This window comes from Lepus europaeus, chromosome 10 (genome assembly GCF_033115175.1).
Source record: "Lepus europaeus isolate LE1 chromosome 10, mLepTim1.pri, whole genome shotgun sequence".
Taxonomy (NCBI): domain Eukaryota; kingdom Metazoa; phylum Chordata; class Mammalia; order Lagomorpha; family Leporidae; genus Lepus; species Lepus europaeus.
The window spans coordinates 51,235,442-51,256,879 of record NC_084836.1 but is presented as its reverse complement, the minus strand read 5'-3'; the positions used below and the strand labels follow the sequence as shown (position 1 = coordinate 51,256,879).

At 45.5% G+C, this 21,438-nt stretch overlaps 1 pseudogene; it reads right to left on the bottom strand.

Moving 5' to 3' along the window:
- Positions 1–6,670: 6,670 nt before the first annotated feature.
- LOC133768029 (farnesyl pyrophosphate synthase-like) lies at positions 6,671–7,456 on the bottom strand (annotated as a pseudogene).
- Positions 7,457–21,438: the final 13,982 nt, after the last annotated feature.

Genomic DNA, 21,438 nt, shown 5'->3' with positions numbered 1-21,438 from the left:
AGACTCAATGCTAACTTTGAAGCTCCATCCATGACCTCTAGGATGGCTCAAGTCAATATAGGAAGCTAAAGGATACAAGAAATACTCAGGACACATCTGGCCATGTAGCTAGGCTTTTTGAAAATAATGTGCACTTCTGCATGTTTTCAATATAGCAGTGACCAAATCACTCAAGGAGAAGAAAAACAAGAGAAACCACAGGTCAAATTTATGAAGGCAGAATGTGTCATTATTGAAAGCACAAGAAATAGACTTGCTAGGAAGCTTACTTGTGTGTGTTTGGGTTGGGGGAGAGGGGAGGTTGCCATATTTTTTTCCCTTTTGACTCATTTATCCCTAGCAATAATTCACTTCCTTCTACCACAATCCAGGGATCTTTTTAGTAGACTTATTATTATTATTATTTATTTTAATTAGAGAGAGCAAGTGCACTTGAGCCATCACCTTGACCTACCAGGGTATGCATTAGCAGGAAGCTGGAATCCGGAGTGGATCAAACTTAGGCACATTGATATGGAACTGCAAGTACCCCAAGTAGTGTCTTAACCATGGTGCTAAATGCCCACCCCTTCAGTAGCTTTTGAAATCAATGAATGTAACCTTTCTGTTGTGACTTACATGTCATTTTGGTCCTCGACCTATATCCATTTCTCTCATGTCTCTTCGTGTTTGTCCTTTTACTCACTGGCCACCATTTCCTCATTGTCTAAGCTTCTCATATTTGGATTGCCAGGCACTGGTGGAGTCTCCCAGGTCTTCACGTTTGCAACAGTCTTCAGCTGCCCTACCTTACTGCTTGCCTCCTTGGGGTTCCTAGGCCACAGCAGGAGATCACCCCTCAGTTTTGGTCTTCTCCTATATTTGGAAAAGACCAAAACTGAGGTGTGTAACTGTTTCCCTAGATGGTTTTTTTTTTCTTTCTTTTTAAACATATATAACTTTTAAAAAGATTTATTTATTTACTTGAAAGGCAGAGAGAGAGAGAGAGTCAGAGAAGGGTCATCTGATGGTTCACTCCCTAGATGGCCACAATGGCCTGAGCCGAGCCAATCCAAAGCCAGGAGCCTGGGGCTTCTTCTGGGTCTCCCACGTGGGTGCAGGGGCCTGAGGACTTTGGCCATCTTCTGCTGCCTTCCCAGGCCATAGCAGAGAGCTAGATCAGAAGTGGAGCAGCCGGGACTTGAACTGGTGCCCTTTTGGAATGATGGCATGGCAGGCATCGACTTTACCTGCTGCGCCACAGCACTGGCACTGTCTCCTTTCTTTTTAAGATTCTTTTCTTTTTAAGACTTTTCTTTATTGGAAAGACAGAATGACACACACACAGAGGGAGAGAGAAAGGAAGATTTTCTATTTTTTTTTAAAGATTTTTATTTATTCATTTATTTGAGAGTTATAGACAGTGAGAGAGAGAGACAGAGAGAAAGGTCTTCCTTCTGTTGGTTCACTCCCCAAATGGCCAAAACGGCTGGAGCTGCGCGAATCCGAAGCCAGGAGCCAGGAGCTTCTTCCTGGTCTCCCAAGTGGGTACAGGAGCCCAGGCATTTAGGCCACCTTCTACTGCTTTCCCAGGCCATAGCAGAGAGCTGGATTGGAAGAGGAGCATCCGGGACTTGAACCGGCACCCATATGGGATGCTGGCACTTCAGGCGGAGGATTAACCCACTACGCCATGGCACTGGCCCCATGATTTTCTATTTTTTTAAACTTATCTTTTAATTCAACTTCCCTGCAGACTATTTATTTATTTATTATTTGAAAGGCACAGAGGGAAAGAGAGAGAGGGAGTGAAGGAGAGAGAGAGGTCTTCCATCCACTGGTTCACTCCCCCAGATGGCCACAATGGTCATTGCTGCACCGATCTGAAGCCAGGAGCCAGTAGCTTCTTTCAGGTCTCCCACATGGGTGCAGGGGCCCAAGGACTTGGGCCATCTTCTGCTGCTTTCCCAGGCCACAGCAGAAAGCTGGATTGGAAGTAAAGCAGCTGGGACTTGAACTGGCACCCATATGGGATGCCGGCACTGCCTGCGGTGGCCCTACCCACTACACCACAGTGCCAGCCCCGAGATTTTTCATCTATTGGTTCACTCTCCAAATGGCTGTGCATTCAGGGCTGGGCCAAGCCATGCCAGGTGCCTAGAACTTCATCTGGCTCTCTCACATGGGTACAGGGGCCCCAACACTCGGGCCATCATCCTCTGCTTTTTCAGGTGCATTAGCAGGGAATTGGATCCAAAGCAGGGCAGACTGGACTTAAACCAGTGCTCTGGTATGGGCTGCCAGCACCACAGGCGGCAACTTAACCGGCTATGCCACAATGCAAACCCTGATGTCTTCTTGCTTAAGGGCAGTATTCTTAGAAATATTTTGGTTGCACCGACTTCCATGAGGATTTTGATGCATAACTGTTCTCAACAACAATTGATTTTTTTAAAAAAGAGAAATGAGTGTGTAGAGTTTTCATTCAAAACAAAAATATATGTTGGTACACAAAACATATATTAATTATTTATAATTCTGAATCACAATCATCTGAAATCAACCACTCAAGCCTATTGAGAAGAGAAAGAGTGGCATTTAAATAGTACAAGGGAGGCTGGGTGTGCCATCTGTCTGTGTCCCTGTCACTCCTCTATCTTAGAAATGTTGTTTTTCTAAGACATAATCATGGTACAAATGAAACCATTTAAAAACTTCTACAATATTTCTTGTACATCCAGTGTCAGCAGAAAAAAACTTTGTGTCAGTGTCTAATGTTACTTAATTTTGTTTTTGATGCAAGCTGTAACATTTCCCTTAACTTTCTATATTTCATTGATGTAGTGTTTTTTTTTAAAGATTATTTATTTATTTGAAAGTCAGAGTTATACACAGAGAAATAGAGAGAGAGACACACACACACACAGAGAGAGAGAGAGAGAGAGAGAGAGAGAGAGAGAGGGAGGGGAGGAGGGAGGAAGGGAGAGTTCTTCCATCCACTGGTTCACTCCCCAATTGGCTGCAACAGCTGGAGCTGTGCAGATCCGAAGCCAGGAGCCAGGAGCTTCCTCCAGGTCTTCCACGTGGATGCAGGGGCCCAAGGACTTGGGCCATCCTCCACTGCTATCCCAGGCCACAGCAGAGAGCTGGATCAGAAGTGGAGCAGCTGGGTCTTGAACCGGTGCCCATATGGGATACTGGCACTGCAGGCAGTAGCTTTACCTGCTATGCCGCAGCACCGGCCCTGATGTAGTGTTTTATATGAATAATTTTTGTCTCATAGTTTGTTTTGAAAACACCTTGTTTAAAATTTTATTTATAATCTTTTGTACAATTTGGGACATGCTCAATCAGACTTGCCCCAAATGGTGGAGTTAGAAACGTGCCAGGGGATTCCAATATAATCCCATCAAGGTGGCATGCACCAATGCCATCTCACTAGTCCAAGTGATCAATTTCAGTTCACAACTGATCACTCTGATAGGTCTAAGAGTCAAAGGGATCACACAAACAAGACTAGTGTCTGCTAATACTAACTGATATAATCAAAAAGGGAGAGAACGATCCAACATGGGAAGCGGGAAACACAGCAGACTCATAGAATGGCAGATGTCCTAAACAACACTCTGGCCTCAGAATCAGCCCTTAAGGCATTCGGATCTGGCTGAAGAGCCCATGAAAGTATTGTAGGCATGGAAAGCCAAGACACTCTGGCAAAAAAAAAAGACCTAACTGAAAGATCTCTGCGAGTGAGATCTCAGTGGAAAGAACAGGGCCATCAAAGAAGGAGGTACCTTTCTCTGAAGGGAGGAGAGAACTTCCACTTTGACTATGACCCTATCAGAATAAGATCAAAGTCGGTGAACCCTAAAGGCTTCCATAGCCTTGGCAACTCATGAGTAGAGCCTAGGGAGATTACTGATGCCATAAACAAGAGTGTCAAATTGTTAAATCAACAACAGGAGTCACTGTGTACTTATGTCTCATGTGGGATTTGTCCTTAATATGTTGTCCAATGTGAAGTGATGCTATCTATAACTAGTACTAAAACAGTATTTTTACACTTTGTGTTTCTGTGTGGGTGCAAACTGATGAAATTTTTTTTAAATTTTTTATTTATTTTTTAAAAAAAATTTTTGACAGGCAGAGTGGACAGTGAGAGAGAGAGACAGAGCGAAAGGTCTTCCTTTTTGCCGTTGGTTCACCCTCCAATGGCCGCCGCGGCTGGCGCGCTGTGGCCGGTGCCCTGCGCTGATCCGATGGCAGGAGCCAGGTGCTTCTCCTGGTCTCCCATGGGGTGCAGGGCCCAAGCACTTGGACCATCCTCCACTGCACTCCCTGGCCACAGCAGAGAGCTGGCCTGGAAGAGGGGCAACTGGGACAGGATCGGTGCCCCGACCGGGACTAGAACCCGGTGTGCCGGCGCCCAAGGCAGAGGATTAGCCTGTGGAGCCGCAGCGATGGCCAACTGATGAAATCTTTACTTAGCATATACTGAATCGATCTTCTGTATATAAAGATAATTGAAAATTAAAAAAGAAAAACCTGGTGTTAAATTGGAAATTGCATAAAAAAATTAATTTTTTAAAAATATCATGTAGGATCTCTGTCTTTAATGTGCTGTGTACACTGTTATTTAATGCTATAACTAATACTCCAACAGTATTTTTTTCACTTTGTATTGCTATGTGGGGGCAAACTGTTGAAATCTTTACTTACTATATACTAAACTGATCTTCTGTATATAAAGAGAATTGAAAATGAATCTTGATGTGAATGGAAGGGGAGAGGGAGCGGGAAAGGGAAGGGTAAATAAATATAATATATATAATATATATAATATAAATTAAAAAATTTATTTATAATCTTTTTAAAAGTTATTTATTTGAAAGGCAGAGTGACAGAGAGAGAGAGAGGTATTGCATCCATTTGTCCTTTCCTGAAATGGCTGTTAACAGCCGGGTCTAGGTCGGGCTGAAGCCTGGAGCCTGGAACTCCATCCTGGTTCCTCATATGGGTAGCAGGGACTCAAGCGCTTGGGCCATCTTCCACTGCCTTCCCAGTGACATTAACAGGGACCTGGATCAGAAGCAGTGCAGCGGGGACTGGAATTGGAGGTGCAGTTTGGGGTGCCGGCATTGCAGCTGCAGCTTACCCCATTGCTCCATGATGCTAGCGTCCAGATGTTTTTGTAAAGTTTTAATAGTGTGTTCTATATTTTATAAAGTTACTATACTTTCTGTTTTCTCATCTGTAAAAGGGGATCAAAGTAGGTGTCATATGGCCACAGGGTTAACCTAGGTTAACTGAATCCATCGATAACAGCTGACATCTCTTGAGTACTTGCGATGTGCCAGTCATCACGTCAAGCGCTGTGCATGTGGCAGCTCAGTCACTCCTGCCTACAGCTCTGTGTGGCAGGTCCTGCGGCCACCACTCCTTTCTTTTTCCAGGTGAGGAAAGAGAGGGTACAGCACACTGAGTACTGTTTTGCAGTTGCATAGGTAGCAAATAGCGAGCTGGGATTAAAATCAGGCAGGTGGATTTTAGAACCTGCACCCTCATCCCCTGTGCGACACTGCCGCTCAGGTTAAGTGCTACCTAAAGGAACCATGCAGTGGATAAGCAGACGTCTGCATAAAAATTGGTAAGTAAACCCTAGAGGGGATGAGAGGAATACTTTTACCCTGATGCTCAGGGCAAACATGCGAAGGCATGTCTAATACCTAGTGGCTGCCACTTTAAGAAGTTTCCCTGGGCCCCTGTTTCTTCCTTTTCTTGAATGCCTTTCAACACCTGGCTTCCAGTTGGCGTGGGTTAGTGGAAGAACTTGACTTTTTGAATCCTTATCAGCTGTGTGATCTGGAGCAAGGCAAAAGTCTCTAACTGCTGTTTCTTATCTGTAAAGATGGCAACAATTGGGCGGGCGCTGTGGCGTAGTACATTAAGCCTCTGCCTATGGTGCTGGCATCCCATATGGGCACCAGTTTGAGTCCCGGCTGCTCCACTTCCGATACAGCTCCCTGCTGATGACCTAGAAGGCAGTGGAGGTTGGCCCAAGTGTTTGGGCCCCTGCATCCGAGTGGGTAACCTGGAGGAAGCTCCTGGCTTCTGATCGGCCCAGCACCTGTTGCTGCAGCTATTTGGGGGAGTGAATCAGTGAAAAAGGAAGATCTCTCTGTTTCTCCCTCTTTCTGTCTGTAACTCTGCCTCTCAAATAAATAAATAAATCTCAAAAAAAAAAAAAAAAAAGATGGCAACAACGTGTGCTTCAGCTTCTCCAGCAGAAGGCATGAGATGGTAAAACATTAAAACACAGAGGACGGCAGTCAGGCTACTTAGATAACGAATACAAAACTTGACTTGCCCAGACCCGGACAGAGGACGTTGCCTTAGTTGCTCTAAGACGTAGGCTAATTTGCTAACTGTCTCTCTCCCTCTTTGAGGTTTCAGAGTAATTTACTGGGAGTGTCCTCTCCCTGCACTTGCAGTCTCTAGGTCACTTTCTCCACTTGTAGATCTGGCCCAGGAAGAGCGCCATTCTCTGCCCCATGAGACTGATGAGGTGGCTGTAGCGGTCCTCATCCTGCAAGGACACCGCTGCCAGATCCAGCTCCTTGCATAGTGCCTTCCCTGGGGTCACCTTCTGAGCCTCTTTCTGCCCCTAATTCTCCTGCAGGGGGTGATGTTGTCAGGAGTGGCCCATTGCATCCTGGCTGTCATTGCCAGCCTTGCCTGCTACGCGGGGGTCCCTAGAGCAGTCTGGGTGGTCATCCTGATTCTGAAGGAGCTCTGCCCCCTCCAGCAGGCTCTTCTTGCCATTACCATGCACCTTCCCCTGGGCGGTGCCGGCCACATCCATGGCAGCAGCTATAGGAAGGTAGGAGTAGAAAGCCATCTTGGACTAGACAACGGATTTGCACTTCTTCTCAGTGTATCTGCCTCGAGAGGGCTGAGAGGAGGCCCAGGGTCTGCTGGATAGGAGCTCTGCAGGAAGAGCTCCTTCAGGTTCAGGTAACAGAGCTGCTCCCAGCCGTGGGACTTCAGCAGGTGGTGGTAGGCGCATGCTTCCAGAGAGCATTATTGGCAGCATCTAAGCTTATGCGTTGCTTCTGATATCAGCAGATCTGTCCCCAGTGGGTGGGAGATGAATCCATAGTGTTGTCTGACACTAGGAGGAGAGCTTGCAGCAGTTCCACACGCCAGCCCACGTCAGAATGTGCTGGAGACTATCAGCATCCTGTTTCCTTGGCGCCACCGGCTCCTGCGATGCCACAGCACCATCCAAGCCTGGGTGTTCTTGCCACCAGTGGCCTCCCTAAGCTGGGCTGTAGTATCTTCTGTCCCTGGATACTCCATCTCATCCTTAGTCAGCACCCTGGAAATCTGGGAGAAGTGCTGGATGAAATCCTACCTTTTTTTTTTTTTTGGCATAAACACTCAACTTTTGGTCTCCATTCATCCTGAGAGAGGAGCAAAATGCTCTGTTCCTGGATGCTGGTTCTTGCTTGGCCAGGTTTTGCCAGTCTGTGTTAAGGATTAATATCAGGATCTCACTGAAACCACCATTTTGCTATATATTTAAGTTCTCTCTTGAAATCACATATTATTCTCATTAAGTAATCCATGTAATAATTCTTTTTAAAAAAGATTTATTTATTTATTCAAAAGGCAGAGAGGAAAAGAGAGAAAGAGAGAGCGTGCATGCACAAGAGAGCCATAGCGAGCAAGAGAGAGAATTTTCCATCCATTGGTTCACTTGTCAAATGGCTGCAATGGTCGGAGCTGAGCCAGGCCTGAGCCAGGAGCCAGGAGCCAGGAGCTTCTTCCAGGTCCTCCACGTGAGTGCAGGGGTCCAAACATATCTACCACTGTTTTCCTAGGTACATTAGCATAGAGCCAGATCAGAAGTGGAGCAGCTGGGACTCAAAAGGATACTGGCATTGCAGGTGACAGCTTCGCCTACTATGCCACAATACCAGTCCCAATATAACAAGTCTTAATGAATTCCTTTATTATTATTGTCTGAACATAAAGAACTCTTTTAGGTATGGTAGATATTTATACTTTATACTTTGAGTAACAACTCCCAATGTACTAGTGATATGAATAAAAGATCTGTAGAATAGAAAATACAATTATTTGGCTAGTATGTGGGAAATAACTAAGCCTCTTTAGAAATCAAAGAAATGTGCTCCCCTCATCTCCCCAAATCACATTTCCCACAGGAAAATATCCAGTGTTGATAAAGGTCATGTTCACTGTTGATGGACAATAGAAACCTATTGGGCAGCCATTTTTAATATGCAACAAGAACCTTAAATATGTTCTTATTGGGGCTGGTGCTGTGGCGCAATGGGTTAAAGCCCCAGCTTGCAGCGTGGGCATCCCATACGGCCGCTGGTTTGTGTTCCGGCTGCTCCTTTTCCGATCCAGCTCTCTGCTATGGCCTGAGAAAGCAGTAGTAGAGGATGACCCAAGTCCTTGGGCCCCTGCACCTGCATGGGAGACCTGGAAGAAGCTCCTGGCTCCTGGCTTCAGATCAGCTCAGCTCTGGCCATTGTTGTCATTTGGGGAGTGAACCAGCGGAATGGAAGACCTCTCTGTCTCTGGCTCTACCTCTTTCTGAAACCCTGCTTTCAAATAAATAAAATAATTCTTTAAAAAATGTTCTTTTGGGCCGGCACCACGGCTCACTAGGCAGTGCTGGCACCCGAGGTTCTAGTCCCGGTCGGGGCGCCGGATTCTGTCCTGGTTGCTCCTCTTCCAGTCCAGCTCTCTGCTGTGGCCCGGGAGGGCAGTGGAGGATGGCCCAAGTGCTTGGGCCCTGCACCCGCATGGGAGACCAGGAGAAGCACCTGGCTCCTGCCTTCAGATCGGCGTGGTGCGCCGGCCGCAGTGTGCCTGCCGCGGCGGCCATTGGATGGTGAACCAATGGCAAAAGGAAGACCTTTCTCTCTGTCTCTCTGTCTCTCACTGTCTAACTCTGCCTGTCAAAAATAAAAAAAAGAAAAAAAAGAAAAAGAAAAAATGTTATTTTAAGATAATTTCAGTTTTTGGAATTTAATATCAAGAAACAACATGAAGTACAGAGAAAGCACTTAGTGTAAAGTGTTCACTGTGACATTATTTATAAGAAGTCAGAGACAACATAAATGCCTTACAAACTGAGAATAGTGATTGGTGTGCAGTTATGTAAAATTATGCTTAGAAATAATTTAATATGGCATGGGGAAATCCATGTAATATAATTTAAGTGAAAAGTAGGATATGTTTTAAATGTAGCATGATCATAAGTACATTCAGAATAATTGTATAAATACAAATATTTGGGGACGATATACCAGAATGCTAATGTGAGCTAATGGTTATGGGTGATATTTTTTCTGTGTTCTGCTTTTCTGTATCTCTCAAAAAATTTTTATAATGAGCATATGTTATTTTATGATACTGAGAAGCAAAGCAAACTTGATATGAATGAAGACTTTTGTGCTAGGGTGGGTGGTAATAGCTGTTCTCGTTTGAAGCCTTAATAAGGCAGATTCCTGTCTAGATGTGTGCTCCTTGTTACACTGCCTCTCTGAGTTCCAATGAAAGTTAAATAGCCTACTATGTGTAACGACAGCCAATATATATTGCTATATGTTAGGAAACTGCTGTAGAAAATTTAAATTTTGCAGTATTGCATAGGAGATGGAAAGGTGCTTTGTGAAATAGTTTTCCTTTTTTACATTTTAAGAGCATTCAAAATTACCTTAACTAGCTTTCCTCTGCCTTTGAAATTTCATTTGTATAGCATACAACTTTTAGTGACTTCTTTTGTATGATGTAAAATGCGCTCGTGTCTTCTGGCACCTTTAGCATGCCAAGAAAGAAAAACAACTGTGGTTGTCTGGTTTTCTATTTTTTAATTTTTTATTTGAGAGGCAGAGAAAGAAAGAAAGAGAGAGTGTGAAAGAGAGTGCACTTCCATTTACTGGACTCAGTCCAAGTGCCTCCCCATGGGCAGCGGGAGCCCACCCACTGGAGCCATCACCTTCTGTCTCCCAGGGGTCACTCTAGCAGGAAGCTGGAGGCAGGAGCCAGAGTGAAGACTTGACCCCAGGTGCAGGAGCTCTGAGCAGCGGCTTAACTACTAGGCCAAATGGTTGCCCTGGGTGTTTCCATTTTTAAAAGTTTCCATCCCTTAGTTTGGTGATTAGTGGGGTCCTGGCATAGTTATTTAAAGCACCCCCAATTTTCTTCTGGTTTGATGATCACCCCATCAATGTCAGCGATGGAGTGGGGGAAGAATGAGCCTTGCAGTCTAGATGCTGACTCCTAGTGGAGGGGTGTTTTATGGGGGCTGGAGGCAGGGCTGGGACAGATGGCTCCTGACAGCAGCCTGCAGGGAGAAGGGGCAGCAGCTGTACTTGGAGGACAGAAATACCCCAGTTGCCAATCAACGCTGACCCATGGGCTGTGTTATGGGGTCTAATCAGTCGTACGTTACTTGAGAGTGATTCTGGTAGCACGGGCTCTCGTGCAGCCCAGCTTCCTACCATGAGAGTTATAATTAAAATGTTAGCAAATCATTGAAATTCTAACCTGAGCGTGCAGCACAACAGTTCAGGGGAAGCAGCACTGCTAAGGAGTTAGAAGGCTCCTCATGCAGGGGCGACCCAGCAGGCTGGCCTTGGGCAAGGGACTTCTTGGAGATGCAGTCACTTCAGTAGTAAAGAGAAGAACACAAAACCTATCCTGGGGGCTGGTGCTGTGCTGCTGATCTCACGGGGACAATGATGTGGATAAAACAACTGCTATGGTGAGAGTGCTCTGCAAATACAAAAGCACTCCACAAATATCAGAGAAGACTCAGTAAACCGGTGGGGCTGGCGTTGGGGTGCAGTGGGTTATGTAGCCACCTTGTGATATCGCCAGCTCCAGAGTTTGAGTCCTGGCTGCTCCACTTCTGATCCAGCTCCCTGCTAATGCACCTGGAAACAGTGTAAGATGTACAAGTTTCGGGCTGCTGCCACCCTATAGGAGAGTTGGATGGAGTTCCAGCTTCCTGACTTCGGCCTGGCCCTGCCCTGGCTGTTATGGGCATTTGAGGGAATGAACCTGAGGATGGACAATCTCTGTCTCTGTCTCTCTCTGTGTATGTCTTTCAAATACAATGAACATAATTAAATAAAAATTTTGAAAGACTTTGGAACTCATTTGACCGGACATGCAGCCCAGGGCAAGCCGTTTGTGGAGGTGGGTAGAAGAAAGCTGCCAGTGTGGGCTGGAAAGAGGCTGGGGAAGATGGCAGAACTCTGTTGCTTTGACCAATTTATGCATAGCTGGCCTTGCTAGGAAACTAGAGGCTAAAGTGAATTTTGGATATTTGTGATGACTGTTCCTCCAACCCACTCCTTATGCCCTGCCCCCTTCTGGTTTTAGAAAATGAATTCCATGTGGGTGAGGATTTTTGTCCCTTTTTCTTTTCACTGCACTTTAATTCCCAGCACTTAGAACATTTCCTGGCACGCAGTACCAGGAAAATAAATATTGCATAAATGCATCCCATTTGTCTGTGTCAACTCTTCTCCATTCATGCCTGTAGTTTCAAGTTGGCTGAGCTTTGTCACTGCAGTCCTGGAGCTACTTCAGGGGAGAGTTAGACCACGTGGGGATGCAGGGCCTTGATCTAAGAGGTCACAGAATGCCGGCTCCATCACCAGCAGCAATTCTTAGTTGGTGACTTGTCAAGTTCTGTCTACAAATCATAATATCGTATGAACATGCATTTTTTTCAAATGCTAAGGTTACTCTACAAACAACAGATTTTTTAAAAAAGATTCATTTAATCATTTGAAAATCAGAGCTTCAGAGAGAAGGAGAGATGGGGGTTGGGGGAGAGAGAAAGAGAAAGGCAATTTCCATTCCTTAGTTCACTCCCCAGATGGCCTCAACTGCCAGGGTTGGGTCAGACTGAAGCCAGGAGCTTCTTCTGGGTCTCCCACAGAGGGTGCAGGGGTCCAAGCACCTGGGCCATTCTCTACTGCTTCTCAGGTGCATCAGCAGGGAGCTGGATCGGAAGTGGAGCAGCTGGGACTCGAATGGGCGCCCAGATGGGATGCTGGAACTGCAGATGGTGGCTCAACCTGCTGTGCCACAGCGCCAACCCCACAATTATTTTTTTAAGTTGTAGTTAATTGGCTGTGTCCAGAAATATTAAGGTGACAGGAGTACCGACCCTCACTGCAGTTTGTTACTATCCGCTGGGTACTGCCATATAGTTTATAGAATGCAGTTTATGGCTGGCACCGCGGCTCACTAGGCTAATCCTCTGCTGCGGCTCCGGCACCCCGGGTTCTAGTCCCGGTCGGGGCGCTGTTTCTGTCCTGGTTGCTCCTCTTCCAGGCCAGCTCTCTGCTGTGGCCCGGGAGTGCAGTGGAGGATGGCCCAAGTGCTTGGGCCCTGCACCCACATGGGAGACCAGGAGGAAGCACCTGGCTCCTGGCTTCAGATCGGCACAGCGCACCGGCCGCAACGCGCCAGCCTTAGCGGCCACTTGGGGGTGAACCAACAGAAAAGGAAGACCTTTGTCTCTGTCTCTCACTCTCACTGTCTAACTCTGCCTGTCCAAAAAAAAAAAAAAAAAAAAATGCAGTTTAGTGATTAATTTTGTTTACTGATAGCCTTAAGCTTTTTGAATGAGAAGTGGTTCAGATTTTATTTTGTGTACCCTCTCTTCCCTGCTATTACTTAACCTCCTACCAGATGTATAATATGTAATATGTAAAATTCAGATTGACATTATTAGATCATATCAGTTTCATTCAAGAAATGTTTGTTGAACTCCTACTGTGTGCAGATGTTACAAGTTGAATAGATAAAGTTAAGGAAGACAAACATTACCTCTCAGAATCTGTGAGATACATGATAGCAGTGTCTGGATGAATGCATGTCTGTATGTTAACGTAAATATCTGTATATATGTTATATATTTACGTATAAATGGGAGAAAGAGATTCAGGATGCTTCTGAAGGCAATTAAAGGAACACCCAGTTTCAATTGTCAGCACATTTGTTATCTCACAAGTAAATATTCTAGAAGTAGGAGTCCCCATGGTTGCCCAGTGACTGACTCAGTGATACTATGGTTCTAGTTCTGCTTCTCCCATGAGGGCAAGAGGAACTATCGAGAGGGTAAAGACAAATAAAATTGGGATTTGTCAGCAAGAAAGAAGTGTGTGTGTGTGTGTGTGTGGCTTAGGTGTAAGCATGTGAGTGGGGGGCCATGATCAGCTGTCAAGTAATATTGTGGACTGACTTTGCCCCAAAGTGCAACGATTTGGTGATATACCAAAGCCTGCAAAGGAATAAAGTAGGGAAACATACTAAGCTTATTAATATGGCATGGTTTGGTAGTTTTAAGTTACTGTTTAGTAAAATAGACAAAAGTAAATCACACTCACTAAAAAGATGTTAGTGGAGGTGGGCATTTGACACAGTGGTTCAGACACCACTGGGACACCACTCCCCGTATCTGAGTGCCTGCATTTAAGTTCCTACTGTACTTCCAATGCCAGCTTCTTGCTAATGCAAACCCTGCGAGGCTGCAGGTGCTGGCTCAAATACCCTAGTCCCTGACACCCACATAGGAAACCCAGATAGAGTTCCTGGCTCTCGCATTCGGTTTGGCTCAGAGGAATTAACGAACAGATGTAGGATCTCTGTCTGTCTATCTCCGTTTCTCTCTTTCTGCCTTTCAAATAAACAAAAATTTTAGCTGAAAAAAGGAAGGCAGACTGCTATAAGGTCTAAGGTGTGTCCCCACATTTCTGGGCACTTACCAGCACGCACAGGTGCATGCTTGCGTATATACATTCATCAGGATTGCACACACAGCTTCACCATCTACTTTGCTTGTGATTTTTTTTTTTTTTTTTGACAGGCAGAGTGGATAGTGAGAGAGAGAGACAGAGAGAAAGGTCTTCCTTTTTGCCGTTGGTTCACCCTCCAATGGCCGCTGCGGCCAGCGCATCTCGCTGATCCGAAGGCAGGAGCCAGGTGCTTCTGGTCTCCCATGCGGGTGCAGGGCCCAAGGACTTAGGCCATCTTCCACTGCCTTCCCGGGCCACAGCAGAGAGCTGGCCTGGAAGAGGGGCAACCGGGACAGAATCTGGCGCCCCAACCGGGACTAGAACCCGGTGTGCTGGTGCCGCAAGGCGGAGGATTAGCCTGTTAAGCCACGGCGCCAGCCTTGCTTGTGATCTTAACCCGGGTCTCCTAGACAGGAGAACCAGGGGTGAGGATTACTGTGTGGTTACTTTAGGTGGGATATGCTAGCAAGGATGGTGAGGGGCAGACAGAAAATGGAAGTGAGGCAAGAGAGATGTAAAGCAGTGTCTCGGGATGCATAACCTCTGTGGTCACTGTTTCAGAATGGGCCTGGCCGACGCCTGGCAGATGTTGGGCGGGTGTGTCTACTAGGCATGCAGGATTCCTCTGGAAAATCTGCAAGTAGAAACCAAATAGTCTACCCCAGGTGGAAGGAGGAGCATTTTTCTCCTTGGACCTCTCCTGCCTCTCATTTCCCATTGGCCAAGTTCCACTGCATGGGGAGGTAACTTTGCATATTTCCAGCCCGTGGCAGCCCTTCAGGAAGCCAGCTGCCCTGCTTTGTGGTGTGCATTTCATCCACACCTAGAAGTGGAGTCGCGGCTTGAGGATGATAGGGCTCAGTATGTGGGGCATAAGAGACGCGCAGGCCCAGACTTCCAACCAGGCCTGCAGCCAGCTCAGGGAGCTCAGCCAAGCCTGCAGTTGTGCTAGGGGTGAAAGAGGGGTTATGGAGGTTATCTTCAGAAAAAAGAAGCAGTAGAGGAAACCTTAGAGGTTGCACAAAGATAGACTCCATTACAATGGAAACTTTGTAACAATGGAGTATTAGTATGTACACTGTATTTTTTTTAAAAAAGTGTACCACATATATATATTTAAATTTTTAACTTATTTCTGTGAAAGAGAGGGGGTTGGAGAGAGACAGAGTCAGACAGAGACAGAGAGACTTATTTCATATACTGGCTCACTCCCTAAATGCTCCCAACAGTCGGGGACAGGCTGGAGGAGACCAGAGCTCAATCCAGGTCTCCCATGTAGGTAGCAGGGGCCCAGGTACTTCAGCCATCACTGACTGCCTCCCAGGGTGTGTATTATTAGCAGGAAGCTAGTATGGGACTTGGGCATTCCAAGTGGTGTCTTAACTATTGCGCCAAATGCCTGCTCCCATCTATTTGCCTTTTTGTTAAAAAAAAATTCATAGTCATTTTCCATGTCAGTATTTTGAGATCAAACTTATACTTTTAAACAAATGCCTAAGATTACTGAGAATGATATGCCATAGTTTATCTTGCCGTTTCTATTTTGATGGACATTCAAGCTGTCTCCCAAATTTTACACCATGCATAAGCCTCTGGGGAGGACACATTTAAAGAGCTAAAGATAATTTGAAAAGAAAGGTCTTATTTAGAACCAGTCACCACACCTGTCTGCAGCTTTGCTGATCTGATCCTTGTGACGGCATAAATCATGCCCCATTGCATTTCCCTGGACAGTGACACAGTCTCACACGCACATACACACACACACACACACACACACAACCTGCCCCAGGCTCTGGCATTTCTGAGTTTCTGTTGGCATTTCAAAAGGAAGTCTGTGATATGGATAAGGTATGCTACTTTCTCCTGGAGGGCTCCCCACCCTGAGAGATTATTTTTCAGTTTTGCATATGTCCAAAGCCTTTCTACTTGAGTTATTTTGTCAGTGAATAAGTGTCTGGAATAAATAAAGAACAGAAATTCTATGAATTGTGACTGCTCAGTGTGAGATTCCTGGGTTCTGCAATGTGAGCAGATGAAATTAGGCCACGGCTAAGGGTGAGGACTTGGGGAAGACAGGTGACACCTTGCATTCTGTGACTAGGCTTTGAAGTGTCCACTGATGAGAAACACACCACTACATGTGAAGTTTTACATGTCTTCAGCATCAAAAAGCACTGCGGGTTTCAGGCGTGTTTCGGAGGAAAAGCCTTTTATCTTGTGTTTTTATCTGGCTAATGCTCTGACACCTTGAGAGTTTTGAACTTCATGATCCTTATGGGAGGGACAGAAACTCCATCTGCTTTTCCTCTTGCTGAGCAGCTCTTGCCTTCTGTCTCCAATACAAGCTGGGCCCCTGAAGATCACGCTGGTGCCTCTCCCCCGTATACTCCAATGTTAACAGTGACATTTCTGAAATCTTCACATTTTCTTCATTTTAATAAACCCTCTCGTTTTAAAAGCCAACGAAGTCCTTCAGACAGTAAAGGTATTATGGAATGACAAAATATTCTTCATTCTGATGTCCTTTTGATTTCTTTTTCACAGAAGCTTAGTAACACAGGTAGATTCATTATACAACAAAAAGCAAATTCTGCATGAAAGTATTGAAGAAATTCATCAGGCTAAATAGAAGAAGACAAAACTACCACTGTAATCTAGCCCTTAAAGGCTACTATGTTGAATCAATCAAAGAATACTTCCAGAATCTTAAAAAATCCCAAAAAACTAATGTGACTACTGAGTTTAGAAACAAAATAATGTTTTATTTTACAGGATTTTGTCTAATTTTTAAAAAAAGACTTATTTATTTATTTAATTGAAAGAGTTATACAGAGAGAGAAGGAGAGGCAGAGTCTTCCATCTGTTGGTTCACTCCCCAGTTGGCTGCAATGGTCACAGCTATGCTTATCTGAAACCAGGACAAGGAGCTTCTTCTGGGTCTCCCTCATGGATGCAGGGGCCCAAGGACTTAGACCATCCAAGGACTTAGGCCATAGCAGAAAACTGGATGGGAAGTGGAAAAGCTGGAACTTGAACTAGTGCCCATATGGGATGCTGACACTGCAGACGGAGGCTTTACCTGTTACGCCACAGCACTGCCATGTCTAATATTTTTTAAAGATTTATTTTTTATTTATTTGAAAGGCAGAGTTACAGAGAGAGAGACAGAGAGATTGATTTACTTCCCAAATGGCTGCAATGGCTAGAGCTGGGCTAGGCTGATGCCAGGAGCCTGGAGTTTCTTCTGGGTCTCCCACCTGGGTGCAGGAGTCCAAGGACTTGGGCCATCTTCTGCTGCTTTACCAGGCCATAGCAGAGAGCTGAATCAGAAGTGGAGAAGCCGGGACTTGAACCGGTATTCATATGGGATGCTGGCATAACAGGCAGGGACTTAACCTGCTATACCACAATGCCTGCACCTGTTTAATATTTTTAATGCAAGCATGTTATACTACTTTATTGATTATTTATTTCATTAAAACTGGAGAATTAGTCCATGATTCCAGGTGAATAAATTGCAGCATCATTTTGTGGTTTTCAGTGGTGAAACAATTTCATAAATTATAAACTGTATTTCTGAGATTCATTGACTGTGTAAAGTCAGGAAAGGCCTAGAACTTCCTTGCTTGGGAATCTATACTTTAGGCTGTTCATATTTTTAAAACACTGCTCTTTTCTTATTAAATTGACCAAAAACCATCCATCACACCTGGGATCAGCATGAATTCATACTATACTGACTGGAAAGCACAACATTTCAGTTTGCTTGTGGGTTTTACCTAGGATAGGTGTAGTTTCTATGTTATATGTGTTTTGAAAGGTTGAAAATAGTTCAGTTGAGCTCCATGATCGCCTTTGAGAACCCTCAAGGATCCTGACCCCTCCCCACCATGTCCCACCCCCACAGCGCCCCAGATTGGAAGCTTCCTCCTTAGACAGGGATTGACATGGATTCTCAGAGGGTACTGGTGTTCTGATCTTGTACCCTGCCCACTAGTAGTCCATTGATACTGCATCATCATCATCTTCTTTTTTTTAAAAAAAAGATTTATTTATTTATAAGTCAGAGTTACACAGAGAGAGAAGGAGAAGCAGAGGGAGAGAGAGAGAGAGAGAGAGAGAGAGAGCGAGAGCTTCCATCTGCTGGTTCATTCCCCAATTGGCTGCAACAGCCAGAGCTGTGCAGATCTGAAGCTGAGTCTCCCAAGTGGGTGCAGGGGCCCAAGGACTTGGGCCATCTTCTACTGCTTTCCCAGGCCATAGCAGAGAGCTGGATCAGAAGTGGAGCAGCCAGGACTCCAACCAGTGCCCATATGGGATGCAGGCACTGCAGGTGGTGGTTTTACCTGCTGCACCACAGAGCCGGTGCCCACACCTGCATCTTCTCAAATGGAAGTCTGTGCCTTCCCAAAAGGAAATTTACTAATTATTATTCAGTTCTGAATCACTGGAAGAAAATAGTAGAGGAGGCTAAGAGGGAGGCTGGGAATTTATTTCCATGGCTCCTCCCTTGCTGAGTCACCACAGCTGCCTGCAAACTCTGTCTCTGGAGGTGACAGCACATTGGGCAGCTCTCTATATACAGTTGTTCCCTGGTTCCAAAAGCTATGCCCTTCCTCAGATAATTTTTAAACTATGCTATTAAAGATGTACATTTGCAGCCACTGCAGCCATCTTGGGAGAGAACCAGTGGCTCGAAGATCTCTTTCTCTCTCCCTCCGTGTGTATGTGTGTGTTTAACTCAGTCTTTCAAATAAATTAATACATCTTAAAAAGAAAAAGCCAAATAATTAATCTCACCAGGTGCAGATAAGAAGCAAAAAGGGGCCAGTATTGTGGCATAGTGGGTTAAGCCACTGCCTGGGATACGGGCATTGCATCTGAGCAATTGCTCAAGTGTTGGCTGCTCTACTTCCAATCCAGCTTCCTGCTAATGTGTCTGGGAAAGCAGCAGAAGATGGCCCAAGGACTTGGGCCCCTGCAACCATGTGGAGATCTGGATGGAGTTCCAGGCTTTTGACTTCAACCTGGCCCAGGCCTGGCTATTGCAGCCACTTGGGGAATGAACCAATGGATGGAAGATCTCTCTCTGACACTGTATTTCTCTTTCTCTCTCTGTAACTCTGCCTTCAAATAAATGAACAAATCTTAAAAGAATCCAAATGATGTACATTTTTTCCCAATGTTTTATTAAGAACAATGCTGCAATGAATAATTTTGTGTATATATAATTTTTTTCTTGAGAAGGGCTTAAAGGATTCTTGGGTGCTAACTGAAATAACTTTGGAAAGCTAGGCAGTGAGATGTCAGAAAACAGAATGATGAAACTAAGATTATAAAGTCACTACAGGCCAGCGCCGTGGCTTAACAGGCTAATCCTCCGCCTTGCGGCGCCGGCACACCAGGTTCTAGTCCTGGTTGGGGCGCCGAATTCTATCCCGGTTGCCCCTCTTCCAGGCCAGCTCTCTGCTAAGGCCCGGGAAGGCAGTGGAGGATGGCCCAAGTGCTTGGGCCTTGCACCTGCATGGGAGACCAGGAGAAGCACCTGGCTCCTGGCTTCGGATCAGTGTGATGTGCCAGCCGCAGCGGCCATTGGAGGGTGAACCAATGGCAAAAAGGAAGACCTTTCTCTCTGTCTCTCTCTCTCACTATCCACTCTGCCTGTCAAAAAAAAAAAAAAAAAGTCACTACAATGACAAGATCTTTAGTATGATCACTAGGATCATAAGATCATAGCTGTGAGTAATGGAGGTATGGCAAAGAACAGAACAGGCTATGGAATGGAGGAAAAAAAAAAAAAACAAAACCGAGACACTTTGATGTTGGAAGGATCATTTAAGTTATTTATTAAAATCAACGAGAATTAAGATTTAATGGGGCCGGCACTGTGGCATAGTAGGTAAGGCCACTGCCTGCTGCGCCTCCATATGGATGCTGGTACGAGTCCCGGCTGTTCTACTTTTTTTTTTTTGGACAGGCAGAGTTGGACAATGAGAGAGAGAAACAGAGAGAAAGGTCTTCCTTCCATTGGTTCACCCCCCAAATGGCCGGTACGGCCAGCGCTGCACCGATCTGAAGCCAGGAGCCAGGTGCTTCCTCCTGGTCTCCCATGCGGGTGCAGGGCCCAAGCACTTGGGCTATCCTCTACTGCCTTCCCGGGCCACAGCAGAGAGCTGGAACGGAATAGGAGCAACTGGGACTAGAACCTGGGGTGCCAGCACCGCAGGTGGAGGATTAGCCTAGTGAGCAGCAGCGCCTGCCCGGCTGTTCTACTTCTGATCCAGCTCTCTGCTATGGTCTAGGAAAGCAGTGGAAGATGGCACAAGTCCTTGGGCCCCTGCACCTGCATGGGAGACCCAGAAGAGGTTCCTGACTCCTGGCTTTGGATCAGCCCAGCTCTGGCCATTGCAGTCATCTGGGGAATGAACCAATGGGTGGAAGACCTGTCTCTCTCTCTCTCTCTCTCTCTCTCTCTCAAATAAATCAATAAATCTTAAAAAAAAAAAAAGATTTAAGAGAGAGACTATCAGACTGAGCTGATATCATTGCAAAACAAATACGGTTCCAGGTGTCAATAGATGACAGCAAAATTAACATTTTTGGGTATATTAATCTGATAACCTGAGATTTAATGCTGAGAAATTTTAGGGAGGGGAGTGAGAATAGTCTAAAAGTAGCACTGAGGAGCAAAGAGATGGCCTATCCCAACCCTACATGCAGATATATGGGAGAAAAACAGCCCCTACTTACGATAGCTGCAGGGGTAGTGATAGCCTCAGGCAGAGCCAGAGTCTAGAACAAGCAGGTGAATGAAATGTTTGAAAAAGAGATAAAGGACGCAGGGGATTTGGCTGCTGATGGAGAAATTCCAGTAAGCGCCAAAGAGGGATTTCATTCATTAAAGATGCACTGTTCACCAGCAGTCCTCTGGCTGCAGTTTGCCAATCATTATTCATTGCAGAGTTCATCCTTTACGAGTTTTTTTAGGAAGAGTTAGAAGGAACCATGCCACCTGGGTTTTTCCATGTTCGGAATTCCCCATAAGTCTTTATATTTGAGAAACAATTTGGCTCGACCTAAGGACTGTGTCTACTGTCTCAACTTGAGACAGTATGGTGCAGAAATTTAAGGCCAGCCCGACATTTCTTCTTTACAAGCAACTTGATTTGCAACCTCTCTGAAGGATTATTTTCTTTGTACTCCATAGCTATAATATGTCTGGAAAATAATACATTCATTCAATAAAAGTATGCACTTTTGAAATTGAGAAGTTATTTTTAAGATTTATGTATTTATTTGGGGGCCAGTGCTATGGTGTAGCAGGCAAAGCCGCCACCTGCAGTGCCGGTATCCCACGTGGGCACCAGTTTGAGAGCCGGCTGCTCCACTTCCCATCCAGCTCTCTGCTATGGCCTGGGAAAGCAGTAGAAGATGGCCCAAATGCTTGGGCCCCTGCACCCACGTGGGAGACCCAGAAGAAGCTCCTGGCTCTTGGCTTCAGATTGGCGCAGCTCCAGCTATTGTGGCCAGTTGGGGAGTAAACCAGCGGTTGGAGACCTTTCTGCCGCTCCTTCTCTGTGTAACTCTGACTTTCAAGTAA